The 25,398-nt window shown below is 37.6% G+C and overlaps 2 protein-coding genes across 2 annotated transcripts in view; both read right to left on the bottom strand.

The window, feature by feature from the left end:
* The window catches only part of LOC110946484 (butyrophilin subfamily 2 member A2-like), a 417,600-nt gene extending 411,577 nt beyond the window's left edge, over nucleotides 1–6,023 (bottom strand). Inside the window, exon 1 of the mRNA XM_051943916.1 lies at nucleotides 5,920–6,023. The gene's annotated coding sequence lies outside the window, so the exon portion shown is untranslated. The remainder of the gene's footprint in view (nucleotides 1–5,919) is intronic.
* LOC127532328 (butyrophilin subfamily 3 member A3-like) overlaps nucleotides 1–25,398 on the bottom strand; it is a 114,324-nt gene that overhangs the window by 31,658 nt on the left and 57,268 nt on the right. The gene's annotated exons all lie outside the window — the stretch shown is intronic.

Here is a 25,398-nt window from a genome sequence, read left to right as displayed (position 1 = left end):
TTCAGAGGCTCGTCCTTCTCCACCTCAGGTCCTGCCTTCCTCCAAACTTTGACCAGCACCAGTCTCTTCAGAAACACTGTGTCACACCCCTCTGTTTCCAAGGAGCTGGCTCATCAGGGTAATGACGAGCAGCTGTGTGGACAGCACAGGTGGCAGAGATGACAATCATTGCAGCATTTAAGCCTGACTCCCAGCTCAGTTCTCTGTCGGTTCATTGACTCAACCATGCTCCTCCGTTCATGCCATATTGCACTCTGTTGGAATCCTGCACTCCATTCATCGTCCCCCACACGTCGTTTCCTGGACTCTGCCCCTCCCTTGGACAACTCTGCCCGTTTCCCTGCCTGCCTCTCACCCCCTCCTGCGTCTCAGTCTGCTCTTCTCCTTTTCCCACCCGACTCTGGACTTTATGTGAGTTTTTTCCTGCTACTTAGTTCAGTTTTGATTCAGTTTGTCTCGGCCTACTGGTCCGCCCTCTGTTAGTTTAGTTTTCCTTCTCCATTGTTTCCCTCCGGCTTCCCTCACTCAGTGTTTCTGTTCATTTAATATTCTGGTTTCTTTTAATAAAATCATATTTAATTCCACCCTCCTGCCGACACCTGCTGCTTGGGTTCAAACTCCCATTGTATGACACACTGCATGCTGGACAAACTGGATGAGGAACAGTTTTCATTTGTGGGAAATTAGACTTTTAAACTCAAAGGAGTGACCCCCATGGATACTTCTGGACTATTTTCTCTTGATCAATCATGGGACAGTGCAACATGAGTGTGTGTTCATGCAGACTTTTGTTGTTCTTTCTATTCATTACTTTAATTATGTCATGAATATTACATGTTTATTTTTAAGTGCACTATGAGGACAAGCTCCCACCAGTTTTGTTGTACAATGATATAAATCTATTCTATTTTAAATCAATCACATTTAATAGAAGTGGTTTAGTTTCCTGTCACTTAAAATCTTTGCTTTGTTTTGAGTCGCTCTCAGTAACAGCACTTCCCGAGGAAGTCATTGTTTCCTGTGTTTGTTGTTAAGGACCTGTGACAGTGTTGCATCAGTTTTAACAGCTCTGATAGTTCCTCCACTTGTTCTGCTCAGACTTTGCATGTCCTGAAAACCTCCCTTCTCTCTCAGTGTATTTTTTTCCAGTTCCTATAGCCAGGTGTTGAGACAAAAACTGTGTCTGGAGCATGACAGAATATTCTAGCCATGGATGAAGGTCACACCAGCTTGGCCTAAGGACAGACAGACAGAGAGACAAAGAGACAGACAGGTAGACAGACATTCATTCGTGGTGGGATGTGATTTTAAAAAAATAATGTAATGAATTGCAGGCTTTGTAATTAATTAATTGCAATAATCACACTTGTCAAATGGCAATATTTGACAAAAGTGAAGTTCTTTAATTCAAATAAAATTGTAATTGACAGTTGAATCAATGAATAGACATATACGTGTTTACAATTTAAAATTTATGACAAAAAATTAAATGGAACAAATAGAAAAAGTGACTTTGATGATTTAAAGCCTGGATTCAAGTGTTTTTTCCCCACTGTATTGCTATAACATCAGCATAAGTAGCTCAAGGACGTTCAAAAAGTTAAAAATCCACAGATTCATTCTGTTTTCATACTATATATGTGTGTGTGTATGCATGCATGGATTAACACAAGATTCAGATATCAATGACACACACAAAAAACCCCTCAGAATTTACAGCAGAAAAGCAGCATTTTATGGACACACACTACTATAAATTGTAATGACCCTATCAAACACACTTCCTACATCACAAAGCTGATGGTGATTGATCTCCTTAATGTCTCTCTGGTGGTTTCTTTCTGTCCCTGCATGTTTTCCTCCTCCTCTCTAGAACTTTCTTTACCTTCTCTCCATCCTCCTTTAACTCCTCTGGTTCTCCCTCTTCCTGCTCCTCAGCTCTCTCTACACCTTGACAGGACTTTGTTGCTTTCCCTCATTCATTTTGGTTAAAAAAACAACAAAACAAACACATGCAATGTCCTTGTCTGACCTACAATTAGAGAAAAACCATAGAAGCAGCCAGGGCCGGACTGGGAAAGAAATTCAGGCCGGGAGATTTCCAATCAGTCAGGCCACTTCTGCCACCGCCAGGGTTGTGTCACGTGGGATAATGCACCAAAATTTTGTGTTTTTTTCCTTCCAAAAATATGCCTTTTACAGTTATGTTATAGCAATTACAACACTACTAAACAGACAGTAAGTCTATTAAACACAACCATAACGACAGCTCCATACAGTCCAGTACTTTTCTCTTCTGTAATCTCTTCACTACCCTCACCAATTTTTCCAATGTTTTCCTTTTCCTATAATTTATATAACATGTGGAATTAAAAAAAAAATATATATTATTTGTCAGCAAATCATTTAGATGTCAGCTGGTCATAGCTAATAGTATATGCAAACACCAATGTTCATTTTATACCTGAAAATTGTAAGTCAACTGCCTATCCTACCTGAAGAGGGGGTCTCAAACGTTTTCAGGCTTCCTGCAACCCACCTGACACCTGTGGAGCTTATTTGGGCCAGACATTTTTTATTATATTTTGGCCTTTGAAGTCTGATGATGCATTTGTGAGAAGAACTGACCGTTTGTAAACTTGAAGCAGCAGCATCATTTATTTTCAACTGTACACTGCTGGACCTGGGCGGGGGTTGATGAAACGTGTGTTATTTTATAACACTTTGCCCCTTCCTCCTCGAGCAACCTTTTTTCTTCTCCATCTCCCTCTCATGTCCACCTTTTCTCTTCGTCTTTTCTCATTTTTTGCCGTCAGCTTTCTCACGGTGCTCCATAATCTTCGCTCCTTCCACTCTCATATCACCGCTCTGCAGTGCATGCTTCCCCGTTCTCGCTATGAAGGGGCGGGCCATAAAGCAACTAACCAATCATGGCACGTTTCTTCTAAAAAAATGTCACTTTGACCAATCCCTATCCTTCTGATTTAGAGCTCAGAGCACTTGCTTTGTGTGAGTGACAGGAGGGTGGGCGTGTACTCTGTAAGGCTTCTAGCGCTGCTGTCTCTGGCCTGTCTGCCAAAAAGTCGATCAACGTTTTTTCATTGGCCTGCCAGTCCGTGGCTGGCCTGTCCAGGCAGGCCAATAAGGAGGCAGGCCACCGGGAAAAGTCCCGCCTCTCCCGATTGCCAGTCCGGGCCTAGAAGCAGCATACATCTCATTTTACAGGTAAAGTTAAGCATCCATGATGAGCTCGTGTTTATACTGTTCGTTACTTTACTAAATATCGCGAGACCAGACATTTACAAACGTGATTTCATTGTTGCAGGGGAACAGCAGGAAAGCAATCATGTGCTGCAACAAATCACTTTACGAAGTAAAATCATTCTGCTAACTTGTGCGTGTTTAAAAACCAGAGCTCCTTTCTCTAAAATCTGTATCAAACCAGAACCAGATGTCCAGGAGGCAGACAGCACCGACACACAGCTACAGTCTGGGTGAGGCTCTTTACTTTCGGTTTCAGATCTAGCGCTGATTACCGTTATAAAGTGATCCGTTTATGAATCATTTAGTGACGTTTGGACAGAGACACTGGTCCATGTTGGCCCCTGTGTAGAACCACCACAGTTTAACAGTAAATATTTAGTTTGCAGCAGTGAAACTTTACATATCAGCTCCAAAAACTTTGTCATTCTGTACACTTTCTAAAACACTGTTTACAACTTGTATATCTAAGAAAGAGATGATTTCCCTCTGATTGAAGCTCTGAAAAGCTTTGCAGTAAGACTTCATTTAACATAACAGACCTACCTCAGTCATGACTGCAAGCGTTTCCTCATTTCTGATATCAGCCAGAAGAGTTTTTTTTCTAACTCTGAACCTCCCTCTACATCAGTTCCGGAAGCTGCACTCTCAGAGCTGCACGTTTAGAGCATTATTTATAGACAGAACCACCTGCTACAACAGATGATCACTGAAGTACACAACTTACGGTTTAAAGGATGATTTCACTCAAAATATACTTAGCCTTTGATTGGGTGGACAGGGATCTGTTATGTTTGAAGCTTCTTCAAACGGGAGTTGATGGAAAGTTCTATCATGCATTGAAGTCTCTGTTTGCAAACTGTGTAGGATGTGTGCAGGTGAATGAAGAGCAGACTGAGTGGCTCCCAATTCCCTTTGGTGTAAAACAAGCAGATGTTTTATCCACAGGCCTGTTTTCTTTATTTATAAATGATTTGGCTCTGGAAACCAAACATCTGAACCTCGGTATACACCTGGACAGTGTGACTGTAGGCATCCTACTCTATGCTGATGATGTTGTACTGCTGGCTGAGACAGCTGAGGATTTACAGACAATGTTAAATGTTTTACATAACTGGTGCTGTAGATGGAGATTTGTTATAAATCAAGCAAAAACTCAAATAATGTATTTTAGGAAAAGATCTGCTCCATGTAGCACAAGAGTGTAAACATTTGATAATATGAATCTGGAGTATGTTACTCACTATAAATATTTAGGGTTTACATTTGATGAGTTTATGAATTTTGATGGAGTTGAAATCCTGGCAGCTTCAGCCAGCAGAGCTTTGGGGTCTGTGATAAATAAGTTAAAAGTGTGCAAAGATCTTGGATATAGTCCATACACCCAGTTGTATGATGCCTGTGTGTCCCCTGTGTTAAACTATGCTGCAGGTGTGTGTGGGGCCAAACAAATCCCAGCTTTAGAAGCTGTAGAAAACAGAGCAATACGTTGCTTCTTGGCAAGGGCGTAGGTTTGGTCTCAACATTGGTAGGGACGATATTACAGCATAACCTGCATGTACACTTTTTGCTGGGGACGGGACATTAATAAGACCAAACAGACTGGGTGAACGGGGGTCAGGGCTACATTTCTCACGAATATGAACCTAATTAATTGATAAGCTAAATGATCAATGCAAAATAAATCTGTATTGACTTATACTAACTTTCATGTGTATTGGTTCAGGTGATACACCATTCGATTCAAATCTTTGTTTTCAAAAACTACTCTGCATAGGCTGCAAATAAAAATATTTTTAAATAAATAATGTAGAAAATAAATAAATTTTCATTAATAAATAAATGCACTAATAGGTATTTGGTTTCAAAAGTGTAAAATCACAACATGCTCTAGCCTTCTTTCCTTCTAAACCAGAAGAAAAGCAGCAGCATGTGTTTTTTTTTTTTTTTTTTTGACTGTCAACACTTTCCTGTGAAACACAGACTGGGACCTCTCTCTCTCTAAGCAGCTTCTTGCTCACGTTTTTCTGGTTCTATATTTTCCAGCAGAGTTCACTACATTTCTCACAGTTTAATTAACGTTAACAGTAGAAAACACATACAGGAGGACAATTCTCTCTAAGCAGCTTCCTACTCGAGTTTTGCAGGTTAGCAAGTTCACACAGTTTAATGTTATGCTAACTCTGATGCAGGTCGGACTTTCAGTAGCAACATTAGTGGTGTGTTCCCCACGTCCACAACATTGATGTCTTTTTACATTACTTACAGTGTCGTCTGCTGCTGCTGGCCAAAAAAAACTTCTAATATCCCTCCTCTTCGAAGGGGGCATGTTTATTTCTTGTGTATTTCTGTCGGGGCTGTGTGAGTGTGCGTGTGGGTGGGTGGGGTGGGGGGGGTCAAGTCATCAGCCAATCAACGTTTGATTGGACTGGCACATTCAGCAAGTGAAAAGGGGTAAATGTAAGTCTGAACCTGGTCTGAACATAATGAAAATAATTCACTTAATAATGGTAGGGTCAATTCTATCCTTACAACATATGGGAAGACAATCAAAATTATCTATACAACTGAACTCATTATAAAATGCAAATAAGGTTGCTTAAAAGTTGGTGGGGACAATGTGACCCTCTTGAAAAGTTGGTAGTGTGATGTCCCTACCGTCCCGATGCAAACCTACGCCCATGCTTCTTGGGAGTTCACAAGTTTGTTCCAGTCTTGGCAGCACGTGGCGATATGGGCTGGGTTCCTGGATCTATCCTAAGGAAATGTGAAATGGTTAGACTGTGGAACCGGATCATTTATATGCCTGACAATAGAAAAACGAAAAAGGTCTTTCTTTGGAGTCAATCTAACTCTCCCTGGGCTGCAGAGCTTCGAGCAGTCTTTAGCAAAGCACAGCTTCATTATATATTTCATAACAATTTGTTCTGCAATATTAAAGACATTCAAACAAAACTATTGTGGACATTTACAAAAAAGTGGAAAAATGACATTTTGACTAAACCCAAGTTACGGACTTATGTTCAGATAAAGGATGCTTTCAAGGCTGAATTTTACATTAAATCTAATCTGACAAGGACCCAGAGATCCCTGATTACTCAGAACTGGAATTCTATCTCTGGCCTTAGAGACTGGAAGCTTCTCACAAACGCCGGAGGAAGAGAGACTCTGTGGACGATGTAAAGTGGGAGAAGTTGAGAGTGAGTCTCATTTTTTGTTGTATTGTTCTTTCTATGAGGACCTCAGAAATGTTTTGTTCAGTGAAGTATCTGCTAAAAAGCCTGATTTGTTCTGGTGTTGTGACGATGACAAGATGAAATATTTGTGTACACATAATGTTTATAACCTGGCTGTATTTGTTTGTAAAGCCTGGAAGAGGAGGCAGACGTTTTTATTTAAATAATGAAATTTAAAAAGTGTTTATTGTGCCGACTGTCTGGCAACTGGCCTGGTATTTATTTTGGTGTCTTAAAAGCCCATGTTAGGGCTGGGCATACTGAATGTATGTAAGACACAATAATAAAAAATCCATTCATTCATTCATACTTAGAGTTTGAAAGGTTTATTCAAGAAGTGTTCCACTTTCATTCTGGCTCCAGTATTTGTCTACAGCTGCACTGATGGACCAGTTCTAGGACCTGCTGCTTCCTCTGGAGCCCCACAGTTTGTTCTCCTGCTGAGCTGGAGAAAACAGAGAAGCAGCATTTATCTCCATGATGGAAGACGGCCACAACGTGAGTCCTGCTGTTATTACTTGTTAGAGTTGAATTTGTAAATACATTTATCATAATCGAGCCTTAGAGCATTAACTGTGTGTGCACAGTATTTTACATGACTATTTTTATAGAATACCACTCACTCACTTCTATCTGCACACACATCTCTCCCTCTCTCTCTCTCCCTAGTCTCCACATCCCAGTATATTTCCACTCTTTCAGCTTAGCACACCCCCTTGTGTAACTCGAGCTATTTCCTATCTTATGCCATGTCTTAATTTCTGCTCATGTATAAAATAAACCTTGTATGGGAGCAGCCTTTGTAGCTCACACTAATGTGTCTTGTTACACTGTGCTGTGTTACCCTTGCAAGTAAAATTACAGTCTCAGTGTTTTTCTGATTTGGTGAAAATCTTTATATGTTATGTGGGAGCTCTTCATGGAGTTTCTCCCTGACATTACTTTAACATTATAAAACAAATAAGCATCCGTTTATAACATTTAATTGTTTAGCTTCATAAACATTTCTGCTGTCTTCATACAAAGTTGTTGTTAACCTGCTAAACCGAGAGAAACAAGCTATGTCTGAACCAGTTTGAGGTGGGATGGCAAGAGGTGTTGGCAGGGTGGCACTGGAGGACAGTCTGTGCTAAGCAACACTCAAAAAACTGAAACGTTGACTTTAATTAAATTTATTTTGTCAACAGGTTACACGTAAATGTATTATGTTAGTTGAAAGCAAAAATGTTAAGTTCATCTAACTTAATTAATTTGTATTACATAAACACAACGTAAATTGACCCAACTAGATAAAATTACGTCTGTTCAACAAAAGATATTTAAGCTTATGCAATCAAATTCAGTTATGTTGTATGGACATAAATAATATATTTTCAGACTACATATTTTACATTTGTCCTTTAAACATATATTTTATTCATAGAACTAAAATAATAAATTTAAGTTCAATTCATTAGATTAGGTTTTCATCCAGTTCATTTTATACTCATTAGTGTAACCTAATTCTAGTTTGTCAACAGGTTCCACACAAATGAATTACGTACACCCAAAATATTTTTGTTATTTCCTTTATTTAGCAATATTCACTGAACATTTTGTTGACCCTTGGTCCAAAATAAAACCACGGCAGACCACTTGAGCAGTGACACTGCATTACACTGTAGTAATGACAGCAGTGGTGAAAATGCATCTTCAACACAATGTAAGACAAAATGAAGCATCAACAGTGTCAGACACTGTTTTCTACTAGCTGCACATTGTCAGAGGGGCTCGGTATCACTGTCAGTGAGACTACCATGGATTCAAAAGTCATCAAACTAAAATAGGCAAGCAGGTTTTTAGAATAAGAGGGAAAAAATCAATTGTGGAACAAAAATTTCCGCTTGCTTGGCCAATAACAAATACTTTATATTCTTCATAATGATTTGAAGGAACATCAATACTGCATTTTTTAGCTAAGTGCAGCCCAGTATTCTAGAACAATATAATTGGCTTGTAGTTCTCTTTTCTTTTTTTGTAACAGCATAATAATCTAACCATAAACTGCTATAACATGTTTACAAGCATGTCAACTCATGTTGTAGCCACTACAGGGAGTTTAACTGGTTAAAGCTATATGAAGCATTGTTGGATGGTTTAAATTAAATTACACCCAAAACATACATGCTGACTCCCAGACACTCACTGATTCTGCGTAATAACTAATATTTAATTGATAATTCATGGAACACTGATCTAGAGGGTTGAAGTATTTTCAGCAACTGACTTTATATTTACATTCATATAAAGAGCATCTCTCTCATTTCAAACTGATCAGGTCAGAGATCTACTCTTATTGGCAGAGTTAGCAAATAAACTGAATTGTCTTTAAATTCTTCCAGCCACAAAGCCAACTTGTGTAACTGGTTCTGAGTTTTTATTAAGAAATAATTTATCCACAGGTTTCTGACTCGAGCTGTTTCTTCTTTTACAGACCATCTCCCCAGTCTTGGAAGAAACTCGTTCACATGACACAGATGAGGTTTGGGTGCACAGGAAAGGTTTGGCTGCATTCTACAGGTTCAGGTAAACAGTTTTGTAGGAGGTCCACTATGTCAGCAGGTCTGCAGTTCTTTCCAGGAGAGGATCAACCAGATACCCGTTCTCTTCCACAACTGCATTAGCTGTGGCACTTTGCATTTACCACTCTTAAAAAAATTTATCTTTTAAAAATGGACAGAAGGCACCACTGATCAATCAGAAAATGTAAAATATCATCAGATTTTCAACAGTTTAAAACAGTTCTGACAGGAAAAGTCAAACACAAAATTCAAGCTTAGAATTGTGATATTTTATCAACATCACTTTATGCTACATGTCTCAGTTGAAAAAAAGCCTTTTGTGTCAGATCCTGTAAAAAAAAATAAAATAAAAGTATTATCACAAACAGTGCAATTTAATTATCCAGGAAACTCATTTAAACATAGAATAAATCAGACTGAAGTCAAGTTTCACTGTAGCATTAAATATTTGTTTCTGAGATCTGATTCTATTAAGATCAGATTTTGCTAGTTAACAAAAAGGTGCTTTCAGTTTTTAAAATTCTTTGGTGATTTTTTTTTCTGAGTGAGTTCATCACAGTATGTCACATCTTTCAATGAATTAAACAATATTTTCATTTCTGCCTAAATCTTGCAGATTCATTGATTTCATGACATAAACTCACTGTCTAGTCAAAGAAGAATTGACAAACTCTTTATTTTATTAATGAAAGTTTTAATAGAAAATGTTTTTTGTTGTATAAAATCTTGTTGGTGGTTCTCACTCTGAGGTTTTTAGTTTCTTGTTTAGCTTCTGAATAACAAGATGCTTTTCAAACCTGCTGCTGGGTTTTGGGATTCAGAGGATGAAGCTCATCAGCCTGAAAACTCTGATTTAAGAACTTCAGGTTTTGCTGCTGTGACAAAACGTTGTCAGTTTGTGAAGTTGAAGCTGTTGATGACATTAACAGAATCTGACTCTTACATGAACGGTTTCTGTCAGACCTGATGTTAGTTTTCTTCCTAGCTCTTGTTCTGTGTTTTATTTTAGATACTGGAGATAATTTGAGCTTCTCAGAAATAAACCACATGAGAAAATGTTTGTATTTATTTATAACCAGCAGAGTTCATCTGAAGGCTCTTTAGAAACAACAAGAAGCTCAGTTTGACAACTTCGGTGTTTACTTCTACAGTAAATCAACCTTTAATTCTTCTGTTTAAAAGACATTTATAGATGCAGTATTAAGTTTCTCTTTATAATGTCTCTAATGTGATGATTTAGCTTCATTAAATTACTAAACATGTCCAGACCTGAATATTATAGAAGCTTTATGACATCAAGCAGAGAAACAAAATAAAAACAGTTCAAGATTGAAGAAAAACTCTTTTAAGGGAAAGATAAAAAAACAACACAAGATTACTGAAGAAAACCTGAAGACGGTCAACACATGAAGTTTGAAGAACAGCAAAAGGAGGTTAAACTAAAAACTGACTTTAACCTGTAGAAGACATTTTGTTCTGATTGTTTTAATGTTGTACATATTTCTGGTCTTTAATTGTTGTATCTTTTGTTCATTACAACTTTGAGAAAACAACAAACCTCAGAACTGAACATGAATTTAATTTGATAAAAATACAAATCCAACACTTTTGGCAATAAAATTTAAATGAGAAAAGTAATTTTGAATTTGATAGATAGATTAAACTTTTATTAATCCCACAGCGGGGAACTTTACATTGCACAGCAGCAAATAGAACACTTGAATCAAAGAGAGTGCAGCACACAATGCACACAGTGCACATATATAAATAAAAGATTTTCTTCAGAAGAAGAAAAGAAAGCAGTATTTACAGCAAGATATTTTACACACACACACACACACACACACACACACACACACATATATATATATATATATGGCATGCCGTTTAGGAAATTATATATATAATGAAAGTTGATAAATATATAATGAAAGTCAATATATATATAATGAAACTTGATATATATATAATGAAACTTGATATATATATATATATATATATATATATATATCGACTTTCATTATATATATATCGACTTTCATTATATATATATCAACTTTCATTATATACATATATCGACTTTCATTATATATATATATATCAACTTTCATTATATATATATCAACTTTCATTATATATATATATCAAATCTTTTTTTCCTACCGAGCCCCGGAAGGGACATGTCCGTATGGCGAAGCGACAATGAAGGACACTCACCCGGACGAGAATTTTATTGAGTTTTATTTTGAAATCGGCCTGAAATACACAGACATTCAAGCAGTGCGATGCGCTAAGAGTCTGCCATGCAGACCAGCGATCCTGATAATGGTAAGTTTTATTTCTCCAACATCCTGCTGTTATCCTACTATGAATACGCTAGCTACAACAGTCCCACATCAGTATTATGAACGTTCCGCCAGCTAACGCGGTCCGGACACCGGATCACTGATTAGAGGTTGGCGTTGAACTATTGTTTGCCAGCCAGTTAGCCGCTGGTAAGCTAACAAGCTATGAAACAACTCCTTATAAAACCGGAGGAAAGCAGCAGCAATATTTCAGTCCAAGACCTGTATTCAGAACCTCCCACGCTGTTACACAATGACCCATTAATCATATTACTGAACTATATGGTTATCATTGAAATTTTCCTTGAAGAACCAGTGAACTCTTTGCGAACACATTTTAATTTATGTGTTGATTATGTTTCGTATCAGTAATACAAGTCTAAAAAACTGATTCAAATGATCAAGTTAACACAGTGAAGTAAAGAGTACTGGTAATCTGCAGCTATTTTCATAATTTCAAGGTAAAATTCTGATGTGTGATTTTCTAGCTTTGCAGATGTGGAAATCCAATGCACTGATTTCTTATACACAGATGCTTTTGGTGTTTTTTGTTGTAAAATTAAACAAGGCATTTATCACTGTTGGAAATTATTACAGGTATTATTTGTAACACTTTCTAACATTGTATGGACAAAGCAATAAATCAGTTAATGGATAAAATCATTTGTATTACAGATGCTATCAACAGCATGTCTTGTTCATTTTATTTAGTTGTCGGCCTTGGATGATGAGGTCCAGTTACCAGGAGCACTAGTCTGCAGCTTACTGGTTCCGTCCTGCAGCTCCTCCACGCCGTCCTCCTCTCAACAGACCAAATCAAGTAAGATCTGTTTAGACTATGCAGACATCAACATGATCAGTATGTTATCTTTTGACCCATCCTAAAATCACAAAATAGAACATTTACTTTAAGTTAACTGTGTTTATGAAAATAGAAAATAATTACTGACAACTAGTACTTTTTGGTGCTTTTATGCAGGAAAAGGGAACCAGGAAGCTGCTGTGGATCCTCTGCAGTATCTGGAGAGGTCAGAGGAACGGTTCTTGGAACAGATCGGAAGATACCAAGACGTGACCTCTGCCATGCTCCAGAACATCCAGAAGATGAATGAAAACCTTGGTTGCACTGATGGGACGCATGGTGTCGGTGCTGGAGCAACTGTCCCAGAATTAAACTGCATTGTTGACTATTGGCTTTTCTAGAAAATAAATCTTTTTAGTACTTCACCTGTTTTGTATTTTACTCATGCACTTTGGGTGAATAAACAGAAATTTGTGATGAGAGATGCAAATTTTGTCTATAATCTACAGAGACTTTATTCAGTGTTCAGTGCACACTTTTGTTACACACATTTTGACAGATAAGCAGTTGTGCTTTTCAAGCAGATTTTAGTCAGAAACATCAGTAGCATATGTTGTTTTTTTACTGTTACACCAATCTAGGTAGATAAACTGCACTACTGCAGCAGATATATTATTGAAATGTGCTTCTATTATGTGTCTACATACACTGCTCACAAATAGTTATTCAACTTTTGGGTGAAATTGACGGAAAATATAAAAAGTGCATGCTGTAGTGATATATCATAAAAGTAGGGTATTTAACTAGAAACATGCAATAGTGATTTCCTCATCTCAAAAAATTTGATTGAATCAAAAGCTAACAACAATGGAGGGTATGTCACAATAAAAATGTCTCAGTTTGGACAGAACAGCAGCCTTCAGCTGAAATCCAGTACGATTGTGTCCCACCGGTGGCGTGATCATGGATGTGTCCAGGCAGCAGCTGACCTCTGCCTCGTAATTAGCCTTAAGACCAGCTATAAAGATAAACATAGATATTATCATTATCATCAACATATGGTGCATGTGTTTAACCTTTAAGCTATGTAGGGATGCAAATGTAGTCGAAGCTAAGTAGCTAAGCTAATGCTAACACGTTCAGTATTCAGAATCAAAACATCTCTAAAAATTACCTGTTTTCTCAAACGTAGTCGCCGTTCCCTGTGACAACCATGAAGACAGATAATCACAGAAGAGCTCATCTGAAGAGCAAATGTCCAATAAGGTTCCTGTTTTTGTTTGCCATGTCCTTCCAGGGCTCAGTAGGAAAAAGTCTGAATATATGGAATGAAACTTTGAATAGATGGAATGAAAATCTGAACATTCTATATTCCGACTTTCATTATATATATATCTCAACTTTCATTATATATATATATATATATATATATATATCGACTTTCATTATATATATATCAACTTTCATTATATATATATCAAGTTTCATTATATATATATCGACTTTCATTATATATATATATCAAGTTTCATTATATATATATCGACTTTCATTATATATATATCAAGTTTCATTATATATATATATCGACTTTCATTATATATATAATTTCCTAAACGGCATGCCATATATATACATACATACATATATATATATATATATATATATAATAAATATTAATAAGAGATAACAGATTACATTTGCAATTAAATGTTTTGATCTCCAAATATCTAAGTATTTACATTTATATATGTAATGGCTGAACTGAAAAGATTCCCTGGCCCCTGGACCTAAATAATAAGATAACTAAAATTGCAGGCTACATTTGTAGGATACCTTTTTCAGTGTTTTTTTTTTCAGATCAAATATTCTCTATCAATAGCACATATTTTGACGTTGACAATAAAGTAGACCACACGAAAATCGGTTGAGAAATGAGCAAATTATGATTTATTTTCAATGTACATGCATTGCTTTGAATGGGAACTTTGCCCCCTCCAAGATGGCCGCCACGTAGGCACGTGGATTAGCCGGCTGCTACAGCGTGCTGGTGTATCTACTCTTCATATCGATGATAGCACACTATCAGTAACTGTCAGTAGAATATCTGCTAATATTAAGTTCAGACTGTAGATGGCAGTATTTGACAGTATTTATGCATGTCAGTTTGTTCATCAATTAGCTTTTTCCATTCATGTTGACAAACCTTTTTGTGACTCTCTGAATGTAAATATTCCACTTTTCTTCTGAATTGCTGTTTTTTTGCAACAGCTTTCAGATTTCATGGAGTCGCTGCAGTTTGCTGTCAAAGTCGACGGTTCTAAATATCAATATTTTTGTTGATTTTAATGCAGTTAAAATAAAAACACAATTTTGTTGTGGAGACTATTTGCATTTTATGTCTATTTAATATGCTATTATGCCCAATTAATATGATCAGCAGTACTTTTTGGGAGGTTGATTTTATTGCAGTTTCACTAAATGGAGAACAACTGAAAAATCAAAGTAAGCTGCTGGATATAAGGTAGGAACGCTGTTGAAGCCAAATAAGTTATATTTTGATGTATAAATGTGGAGTAAATGAAAAAATAAATAAATAAATGAAGCATGAATGAAAACGGTTCATTTACGGTTCATTTCTACTTCAAACTTTGACCACAACCTCCACAGACTTTCTGCAGAACCACAACATCTCTGCTGCTGTTAACAGACTCTGACTGTTTGTTTGCTTTTCTATAAACCAGATGAGGACATTCTACATGAATACAGACACACTCTGATAAAAACAGACTCATTTTTTATGATTTCCTGGTTTTAATGGCAGTAAAAACATCTGGACTCTGTTTAACTTGGTGTTATTCTGAATGAAGCCTGCAGGGGGCAGAGTAGGACTGAAATCAGACACAAAGACACAAGAGTGTGCAGAAGAACAACAAGCTGCCACTGCTGCACATGGACTCACTTCTGAATACTCACATTTATCATTTCACTTCTTCTGGGCTTTTGTGGAGAAATCATTCCAGCAGATCTTCCAGAAGTAAATATTTGTCAGTGAAGTTGTAGCACGTCATTAAACCTGTGAACTCCAAGCAGCAGTTTGTGGATAGTTCTTGGTCCCGTCATGTTTTTCTTCACTCTGGTTCATTTTTCAATCTAAAGTCCTGCAGCTCTTTAGAACAAAATGTTGTCAGTTTGTGAAGTTGAAGCTGATGAAGACGTTAACAGAACCTACATAAACTATTATTATCAGACACAACTCAGAAGTTTAAAATGCTACAATATTACATACTATGCAGAATTTACATATTACGATTCAAGAGAAAACATGTACAGTTTAGATTCTTAAGTCGTATTTTTCCCCCTGTGCTGGATCAGTGTTACTTTTCTCCCCACAGTCCAAATCCATCAGAGTGATTTTAAGCTGGTTGTAGGTGTGAATGTGAGTGAGTTGTTTGTGTTTGTGATGGACCAACAACCCTCCTAGGGTGTGTCCTGCTGTCATTTAACGTTTATGATGCAATTAGACCATTATATTAGAACAAATAATTACGCTCTGTTCATTCATTTTGACTCAAATGGTCGTCTTCTCCCTGGTAAAGAAAGCTCAGAAGCTACTGGACTTCTTAAGGCAGGGATATCAAACATGCGGCCCGCGGGCCAAAACCGGCCCTCCAGAGAGTCCAATCTTTGGACACTTTGTAAAATGTAAAACTTACAAAGAAGATATTAACAGCAGATTATAAATTTGTAACCCGTGACAAGTTGTTTTGGTCATAAAGTAAAATACTACATTACTCATTGTTCTTTTATCATTTTGTGTCACTTTTTTGTAATATTTTGTATTGTTTTTGTTGTTTTTCTCTTTTTTTGTCTGAAGGTACACGTCCACTAGATGTGAGTTTCCCATCTGTCAACGCGTTACATTTGAAAATGGCGTGGATGGTGGGCGGTCCCTAGCAGCCCACAACATTGTCTCCTGGCAGCACTCGAGCAACAGCGGGCTGCTATGTGGGTTAGGGTTGGGATTTATACATGACTGAAAAGGAGAATATGAAATTGAAATATTGAGTAAATAAAAATAGCTTTACTTCAAGACTTTTTAAAAGAGGTTAATGACAATCTGGTATAACATTTATTTGGATAGCCTCATGTTGTAGACATATTTCTTATTTTCAACAGGTAACTAGACAGGATGCAAACCAATCTCAAATCTATGACAACTTAAAAGAAATCCTGATTTCAGATGTCTGCTTTGTGAGCTAACTGAGTGAATTTAAATATTTTCCCACTTTCTCCATTATAATGAGTCAATTGTTTGAACATACCGTTATCCAGTGTACCGCTGATCTATGAATCACCTGGTAGGAAACAAATACTTCCCCAGGAAAATGTAGCCATGTAGTAAAACCACAGAGATGGAAATGCAATAAAGCTGCATCTTTCTGTAATACCACAAATTACATGGTGCTCTCCAGCTAAATTGTGTTGCTGGCACAGACAGCTCGGTGTAAGTTCGCAATAGATACAATCCAGAAAGTCCACCAATGAACCAACGCAGCTGTCTAACGGCATTGTGTAATGTCTGGACATGTCTGTTGGCTGATTGTCTTGTGCTGGCTAGCCATATTATAACAATAGGCAGATGACCGCTACCTTCAAGTTCTCTAAATGTAATTACTGATGAATGTTATAGCAAAGTACCACAATAAACTTCTGTTGAATGTTATTGTGTCGATAGCCTCAAGTGTATAAAGTAGGGTGAATGCAGTGTGAGAGTGAGTGGATGGTGGTGGTGGGAAGGAGCCGATGGCGTGAATTAGCAGCCCCGCTTCTGTCAGTCTACCCCAGGGCAGCTGTGGCTACATACATAGCTTACCACCATCGTGTTTGCAGTTGTAAAGCGTCTTTGAGTGCCTAGAAAAGCGCTATATAAAAGCAATGCATTATTATTATTATGTACTATCTAACCGATGCTTTGAAAAATGTTTCAACTTACTTTCTTGACTTCTACCTGCTTGAAACCATCTCACCTTTGAATCATTGCAGGCCCGTTGGGAGTTGGGAACGCTGATGCATCATGGGTATCGTAGTATTTGATGTTTTGAAATAGCGAATGAAACACAGTAAAGATAACAAGATTGTGTTTTGTTGTGTGGATCAACTTAAAAAGATTGGCTGACATTTCATGTTCCAAAAAAAAATCACAAAGTCTTGTTTCTTGAACAAATATTTGTGACCTAAATACTAGATATATTTGAGTAAACATACAAATTAGATTTTTTATTGTTGATTTCACAGATTCAGTTAAGTAAAATTTACAGCTCATCAGATTCATTTTTCTCAGACATTTAACAAAGACACAATTAAAAACTGCACAGAATTTAATGCCATCAGTTCAGTCATTTAGAGGAGATAATTTAGTCTTTTAATTCACCCAACTATGACAGAACAACAAACAAATCAAACTATATGGTATAAATAGAAGTGCATCACTGTTCTCATGTCTGTGTTTGACCTGGAGGTTGATGTCTGCTGCTCTGGTCCTGGATGTTTGGTTCAACAACACATGATGGTCTGTGGCTGCATTCAGACTGACCCTGGTCCTCTCTGGAGCTGTCAGTCTGACCTGCACTGTCCCTGCTCTGACCTACTGACTTCTGTTCATGGAAAACTTCTCAATGTTTTTCTCTCCGTTTCAGTCTGTCACACATATGACGAAAAATACTGTCGACTTAATTCAACTTCAGCTGAAGTAGTTGGAAAGTAACTGAATAAAAATGAACACAGAACAAAAACATGGATAATCTAACTTAACTGTCCGTCTGGTTGAGCTAAAAATAACACAGACATGTTGACTATTAGCTGTGATAGATATTAATGAGCATTAATGAGCACATTTTCAGTTGGAGGCCCAAGTCTTCACACCACACAGCTCATATAATGCAGTTTTTAACCTGGTTAAAGTGACTGGAGCTGTTGTTAAACTGTTTTATCAGAACCTAACTCTGTGTTCATGATGAGTCAGAGTTTAGATTTTTACTTTGGAGTCACAGCACAGTTGAATGTGATGAGGATAAACAGACGTCAAACAAATGGACTGAACTTCCAGCAGAAGCTCTTTTCTGCCTGTAGCTGCTGGAATCACTGATTTAGAATGAAATGTTTGTTAGTGAAATGGTGGCACGTCATTAGAGAAAGAAAATAAAAGCAGTTTAAGATGAAAGAAGAATTATCTTTAGTGAAAGAAGATTTATTGAATAAAATACAAGATTACTGAAGAAAACCTGAAGACAGTCGACACATGAAGTTTGAAGAACAGCAAAAGGAGGTGAAACTAAAAACTGACTTTAACCTGTAGAAAACATTTTGTTCTGATTGTTTTAATGTTGTACATATTTCTGGTCTTTTCTTTTGTATCTTCTGTTCATTACAACTTTGATAAAACAACAAATCTAATGAGTTTTTCACAGAACTGAACATGGATTTATTTAGATAAAAATACAAAATCTAGATTCGAAAACAAGTTACTGGAAATAAAACAGATGATTAAAAAAATGTTGAATTTGATATTTATAAAAAACCGATGAATGCAGAAATAAAAAAAAAATGATGTTCACATTACAGCAGTCTGAAGATCTCTCCATCGTTGCTGATGAGTTTGATCTGCAGTTTGTCTGCAAGACTCCATTCCATCATATCTGACCACACCAGATTAACATGATCATGATCGATGGGCCATGATGGGTTCCATATCTGTAAATGTAGTAAATAAAACAGTCACAGATTTACAAAGAGAAGAAAAATGAGAATGAAGTTTTGAAAAGTAAAAATGAAACATAAAGTCAAAATTTCAGACTCACACAGAAAATCCTTTCAGGCGGAAGTTTTAATGACTCATCAAATGTGTATGCGTCTGTTTCTCTGTTGTTCTTCTGTAGTTCTAACATCCAGCCTCCTAGTTCTATCTCCTGCAGAAGGAAAATTAGACACCAAAGGTAGAAAAACTAAATAATCTCCAGTGTGTGTTTCATACATGGTGTCCACAAATAAAATGATGACCTCTTTACATGTTGACCTACAGACAAAATACACTCTGATGTTAACAGCATTAGCTGTTATTTAATGAACCATTTAGAATATCTGTGGATATATTTGATCATCATATTGATATAAAACTTATTGTACATGTTTACACAGTATTCAGAAGGTTCATCTACATGTAAACAACATTACCTCAGAGGAAATGTTCTTGAGATGGATGTAGCGGTCCAGTACACTGATGTTTTCTAAAGTTATGGGTCCTGTCAACTCTAGCTGAGAAACAACACACAGGTCAGTTATAATGAAATGTGGAATGAAGTGATTCTGATTAAATCTGGATTTTAAGCTCAGATTTGTATCATTTTTCTGACAGATTGGATGTGACACATGGATAGCTCAAAGACTGCTGGAAACTGGAAAATTTGAAGGTTCTTTCTGTTTAATTTTTACAGTTTCTGACTAAAAATGTGTTATCTTTTTAATAAAATGTATTTCAAACCCACCAGCAGCTTCTGGAGTTCAGAGCGTTAACCTAAACTGAAAAGTGAAGACCTCAAAGTGGGATTCCTCTAAAGGATCTGATACAACACAAACATTTCCTTAAAAGTCTCATCAATAAAATGAAGAGTTTCTCAAATCTTCTCTCACTGGACGATCAAGTTCATGTCATTGAGTCAATGAACTCACAAGATTTAACTGAATTCTTCTTTCTAATTCATTGGAAGATGTGACTAAACTTGTGGTCATTCAAAAGGTTGAGTTCAGATTAAATGTCTCATAGTCTGATAATAAGTCTGATATTTCTATGAACATTAAACCTGCTGCTCAGTAACACATTAACACAGGAGGAATGTGATCACATTAAACTTTGCTGCAGTCAAACTGGACTTCAGTCTCACTTATTAAATGTTTAAATGAGTTTTTATGGATGTTTAAAGTTGTCTTGTTCCCAACAACAAATCAGTTTCATCTGAAAAGAGACAGAAGAGAGATGACAGCAGATAAACCTCCTGGTTCATGTTCTGGAGTTCTGTCTTCAGGTTTACAACAGTCTTCATCCACTTCTGCTTCTCATCCTGGAGCTTCTCTAACTGGAGACAGAATAAAAAGAAAATTTATATACTGAAGCACAGATACACATTGTCAAGTGGGACCTAGGTCTTTTGAGATCCCAGGAGCAACAGCTACCTAAATAAAGTCTGTAAGCAGAACAATGGAATGTTAAAAGGGAACAAATATAAGTTAACCACATGATTATATTTGAGCAAATGAATGATTTTTATATGCTGATACATATTCTGAAGAAATGATTTCTTAATGAAATCCAGTGATTAAAATATTTTACAATGGAATGACTTATATGATAACAGAAAAATGTAATGATTAAAAGCAGTGACTATAAGTATAAAAGCACTGTGTATGAAAAAGGAGAAGTTGATTTTAAACTGCGCACTTGCAGGATAGAGGAACTTAGGATTAGTCAATACTGAAGAGTTCTGTGCAACTCTGCAGAGGGTTGCTCTGTAGAAGATTGCTCTGCAAGAAGCCTTGCAGAATCCTGCAGGATGCAGAGTCCTGCAGAGTGTGTGCACAAATAAGGTTATGAAATGCTCATAGAAGATGTGTATGTGCTGAGTAAATGGGTGTTTACTGTGAGTCTAATAGTTAAGCAACCGAGCATACAGATAATGTGTGTGTATTAAAGGATGAGATTATAAAGTTGAGAGACAGAGACACTGTTTTCGGAGTTTCTCCCAGAGCGGCCAAAGAGTTGCTTCGGAGATTGTTGTCGTCCACAACTCGTTGAGGACATTGTTGGACTTAGGCTGCAGAGTTCTTTGAGGACATCGTTGGATAAAATATGGAGTAAGATTACTGTCAAAATATTCATCCACGATTCTAACCATTCCTATTCGTAATGTTAAACATTTGTATGTTAATAAAAAACTTGTACACAAAATTCTGCTGTCATATGTATGAGTTTGATAAGTTAAGGGTTAGGATTGTTTTTACGAGTATGAACTTAAAAGTTGTGAGTGCAACTCTAATTGCTACGACTACGAAGTCTTCCCTGTGAGGATGAATTCAAGTTTATGGGTACGAGTAGAAAAATCCTGACATGACGTCACATAGGTCACAGGGGAAGGTAATCGAACACCGATTGCTCCAAACGCGCATGCGCCAAAGATGGCTGGCAGCGGTGGACCCATACATAGACATTTATAGAGTAGACACCGGGTGGACCCGATGGACCTACCGGGGCAGGTGACGCCTCACAGGTCAAGTAAATAACACATCCAACTTCTTGTAATTTATTCATTTCATGAAATGGTACTGTTTTAATTGATATACAGTTTATGGACGAAAGACGGTACTGCTTAGCTTGCACGCTAACGAGCCGGGCCGGTGACACGGGCCGGAGGCTAATTAGCCTTCTCATGCAAGGAGGCTAATGAGGAGGTTAAGGAGGCTTAATAACAAAACAAACATAATTTGAGATTATGAATCCTGGCAATTGGCGTATGAATCAGCCCATTGTACAGCCTAAATTGCTGTAAATTAAGTCCAGTTTTAGTTCTTTGCAAACTCGGACACGTGCATTAGTTTAGTTTACAATGAATCTCACAGACAGTCAGTCAGTGGATCGATGGACTATCATACACATACAGTGCCTTGTGAAAGTATTCGGCCCCCTTGAACTTTTCAACCTTTCACCACATTTCGGGCTTCAAACATAAAGATATAAAATTTTAATTTTTTGTCAAGAATAAACAACAATTGGGACACAATCGTGAAGTGGAAAGAAATTTATTGGATATTTTAAACTTTTTTAACAAATTAAAAAACTGAAAAGTGGGGCGTGCAATATTATTCGGCCCCCTTGCATTAATACTTTGTAGCGCCACCTTTTGCTGCAATTACAGCTGCAAGTCGCTTGGGGTATGTCTATCAGTTTTGCACATCGAGAGACTGAAATTCTTGCCCATTCTTCCTTGCAAAACAGCTCGAGCTCAGTGAGGTTGGATGGAGAGCGTTTGTGAACAGCAGTCTTCAGCTCTGCCCACAGATTCTCCATTGGATTCAGGTCTGGACTTTGACTTGGCCATTCTAACACCTGGATACGTTTATTTGTGAACCATTCCATTGTAGATTTGGCTTTATGTTTTGGATCATTGTCCTGTTGGAAGATAAATCTCCATCCCAGTCTCAGGTCTTTTGGCAGACTACAACAGGTTTTCTTCCAGAATGCTCCTGTATTTGGCTCCATTCATCTTCCATCAATTTTAACCATCTTCCCTGTCCCTGCTGAAGAACAGCAGGCCCAAACCATGAGGCTGCCACCACCATGTTTGACAGTGGGGATGGTGTGTTCAGGGTGATGAGCTGTGTTGCTTTTATGCCAAACATATCGTTTTGCACTGTGGCCAAAAAGTTGGATTTTGGTTTCATCTGACCAGAGCACCTTCTTCCACATGTTTGGTGTGTCTCCCAGGTGGCTTGTGGCAAACTTCAAACCAGACTTTTTATGGATATCTTTGAGAAATGGCTTTCTTCTTGCCACTCTTCCATAAAGGCCAGATTTGTGCAGTGTACGACTGATTGTTGTCCTATGGACAGACTCTCCCACCTCAGCTGTAGATCTCTGCAGTTCATCCAGAGTGATCATGGGCCTCTTGGCTGCATCTCTGATCAGTCTTCTCCTTGTTCGAGGTGAAAGTTTAGAGGGACGGCCGGGTCTTGGTAGATTTGTAGTGGTCTGATACTCTTTCCATTTCAATATGATTGCTTGCACAGTGCTCCTTGAGATGTTTAAAGCTTGGGAAATCTTTTTGTATCCAAATCCGGCTTTAAACTTCTCCACAACAGTATCTCGGACCTGCCTGGTGTGTTCCTTGGTCTTCATGATGCTCTCTGCACTTTAAACAGAACCCTGAGACTATCACAGAGCAGGTGCATTTATACGGAGACTTGATTACACACAGGTGGATTCTATTTATCATCATCAGTCATTTAGGACAACATTGGATCATTCAGAGATCCTCACTGAACTTCTGGAGTGAGTTTGCTGCACTGAAAGTAAAGGGGCCCAATAATATTGCACGCCCCACTTGTCAGGTTTTTATTTGTTAAAAAGTTTAAAATATCCAATAAATTTCATTCCACTTCACGATTGTGTCCCACTTGTTGTTGATTCTTGACAAAAAGTTAAAATTTTATATCTTTATGTTTGAAGCCTGAAATGTGGTGAAAGGTTGAAAAGTTCATGGGGGCCGAATACTTTCACAAGGCACTGTATATGACGTCATGTCAGGATTTTTCGACTCGTACCCATAAACTTGAATTCGTCCTCACAGGGAAGACTTCGTAGTCGTAGAAATTAGAGTTGCACTCACAACTTTTAGGTTCATACTCGTAAAAACAATCCTAAACCTAAATGTATCAAACTTATGCATATGCCAGCAGAATTTTGTGTACAAGTTTTTTTTATTAACAAACAAATGTTTAACATTATGAATACGAATAGTTAGAATCATGGATGAATATTTTGACAGTAATCTTACTCCATAATAAAAAGTTGTTCTGACTTTGTTCAAAAGAAAAAGACCACGCTCTGCTGAAATGAGAGCCCCGATCAGTCTGTGATTCTACTGAGAGGAGAAAAGAGAAATCCACCATACCCTAGAAGGCAGCGGAGGCAGCAACAAGGAGCTACTCTCATCCTAACAGCCACACTCTAACCTGAGGACATCGAGGGACTTGTCCCTCACTGTTCCAGCTTCTTCCCCTAAGGACAATTGCCTGACCAAGATTAGATTTTGGGGCCTTTAAGCTCCCCCTGCTGAGGAAAGGACACTTTTCGGACCAAAACCGGATTTTGTACAGAGTTTCCAGATCCTCTGAGGTGTTCCACCAGTGGCAGGCAGGTTAAGAGCGGGTGTGGCAGCTGAGGCCGAGCTGTCCGTCCTCTCTCACCTCTAAATTATACAATTAGAGAAAATATTCTTAGAAACGCTCAGTTCATAGAAGTTTAATTATAATTGATTATGATTAGGGCTATCAAAATTAGTGCGTTAACCCCGATTAATCCATCATCATCTTTAATTTGATTGAAAATTTTGACACAATTAACCCATCTGCAGCGCAGAATTACTCTGGCAACGCATGTCGGGCAGTTTGTCCAAGTAGACTTGCGTCATGTTGCCGGAAATGCAGAAGAAGAAGAAGTAGCACAAGAAGAAGAAGAAGTAGTAACTCTAAATGGAGGACACTAAAAAGCGTGTTGGCCCTCTCGGTGGAAAATCTGCTAAATGTCTGAAACTGCAAACGCGATTATACAAACACTATACGCCGATGGAAAGCTTAGATTCTCATGAATCCGCCGGTATAAACCACTTTCAGATGCGATTACCACAGCAGGTGAGAAAAACACATTTGTCCGACAAACAACGAATATCCATCCATCCTTTCTCTGTACACGGCTTCAACGTACACAGCGCGACTCACATTTCCGGGTTCATTATTACACACAGATGAAAATATTCCACAAAAAACGGCCATAATCCAACCTTGGACATCCAGACGAAACAAGCCAGTAACATATTTTGTCCAAAACATGTCTTGAAGTTGGTATATAATCCATGAATCAGTCGTTTTCAAGGAAATGCACCTCGCGATGTGCGTCCAATATTCCCTGTATTTCTCGTCATATTTTTCTTTACAAATAGAATATTAGCGATTTTTTGTACTGAAAATGGCTGGAATTGACTGCAGCTTAAAGGGTTAAAGTAAGAGGGGTAAGACGTTAGGATGTTGACAGTTAGAACCAAGGCGAGTATTCCTCGATGCCAGATCAATTATTCTGCTGAATTCTGTTAGGTAAATTCGAGTAGGCAGAAAGAATCTGACCCTTTAAACGGAGAGCTGGACCTGAATTATCCTGTAAAAAGGGTAAGGAAGGCGGTACTGATTTACAACATGACATGATTTGTGGAAAGATTCCTTCTTCTGATTGGTTGGAGACTCATTAAAAGCATGTTCATGTAACATAGCTGAGTTCTGCTTAAATCTCTGTTTCTGTAGCTTTAGATGGTGACTTCTTCTGTGTGTTTGTCACATTATTTGACTTTCAGACTGATGGATGTTGATGTTTC

This window comes from Acanthochromis polyacanthus, chromosome 23, assembly GCF_021347895.1.
Source record: "Acanthochromis polyacanthus isolate Apoly-LR-REF ecotype Palm Island chromosome 23, KAUST_Apoly_ChrSc, whole genome shotgun sequence".
In the NCBI taxonomy this organism is placed as follows: domain Eukaryota; kingdom Metazoa; phylum Chordata; class Actinopteri; family Pomacentridae; genus Acanthochromis; species Acanthochromis polyacanthus.
The sequence above is the reverse complement of the archived record's forward strand: the minus strand, read 5'-3'. Positions and strand labels throughout refer to the sequence as shown.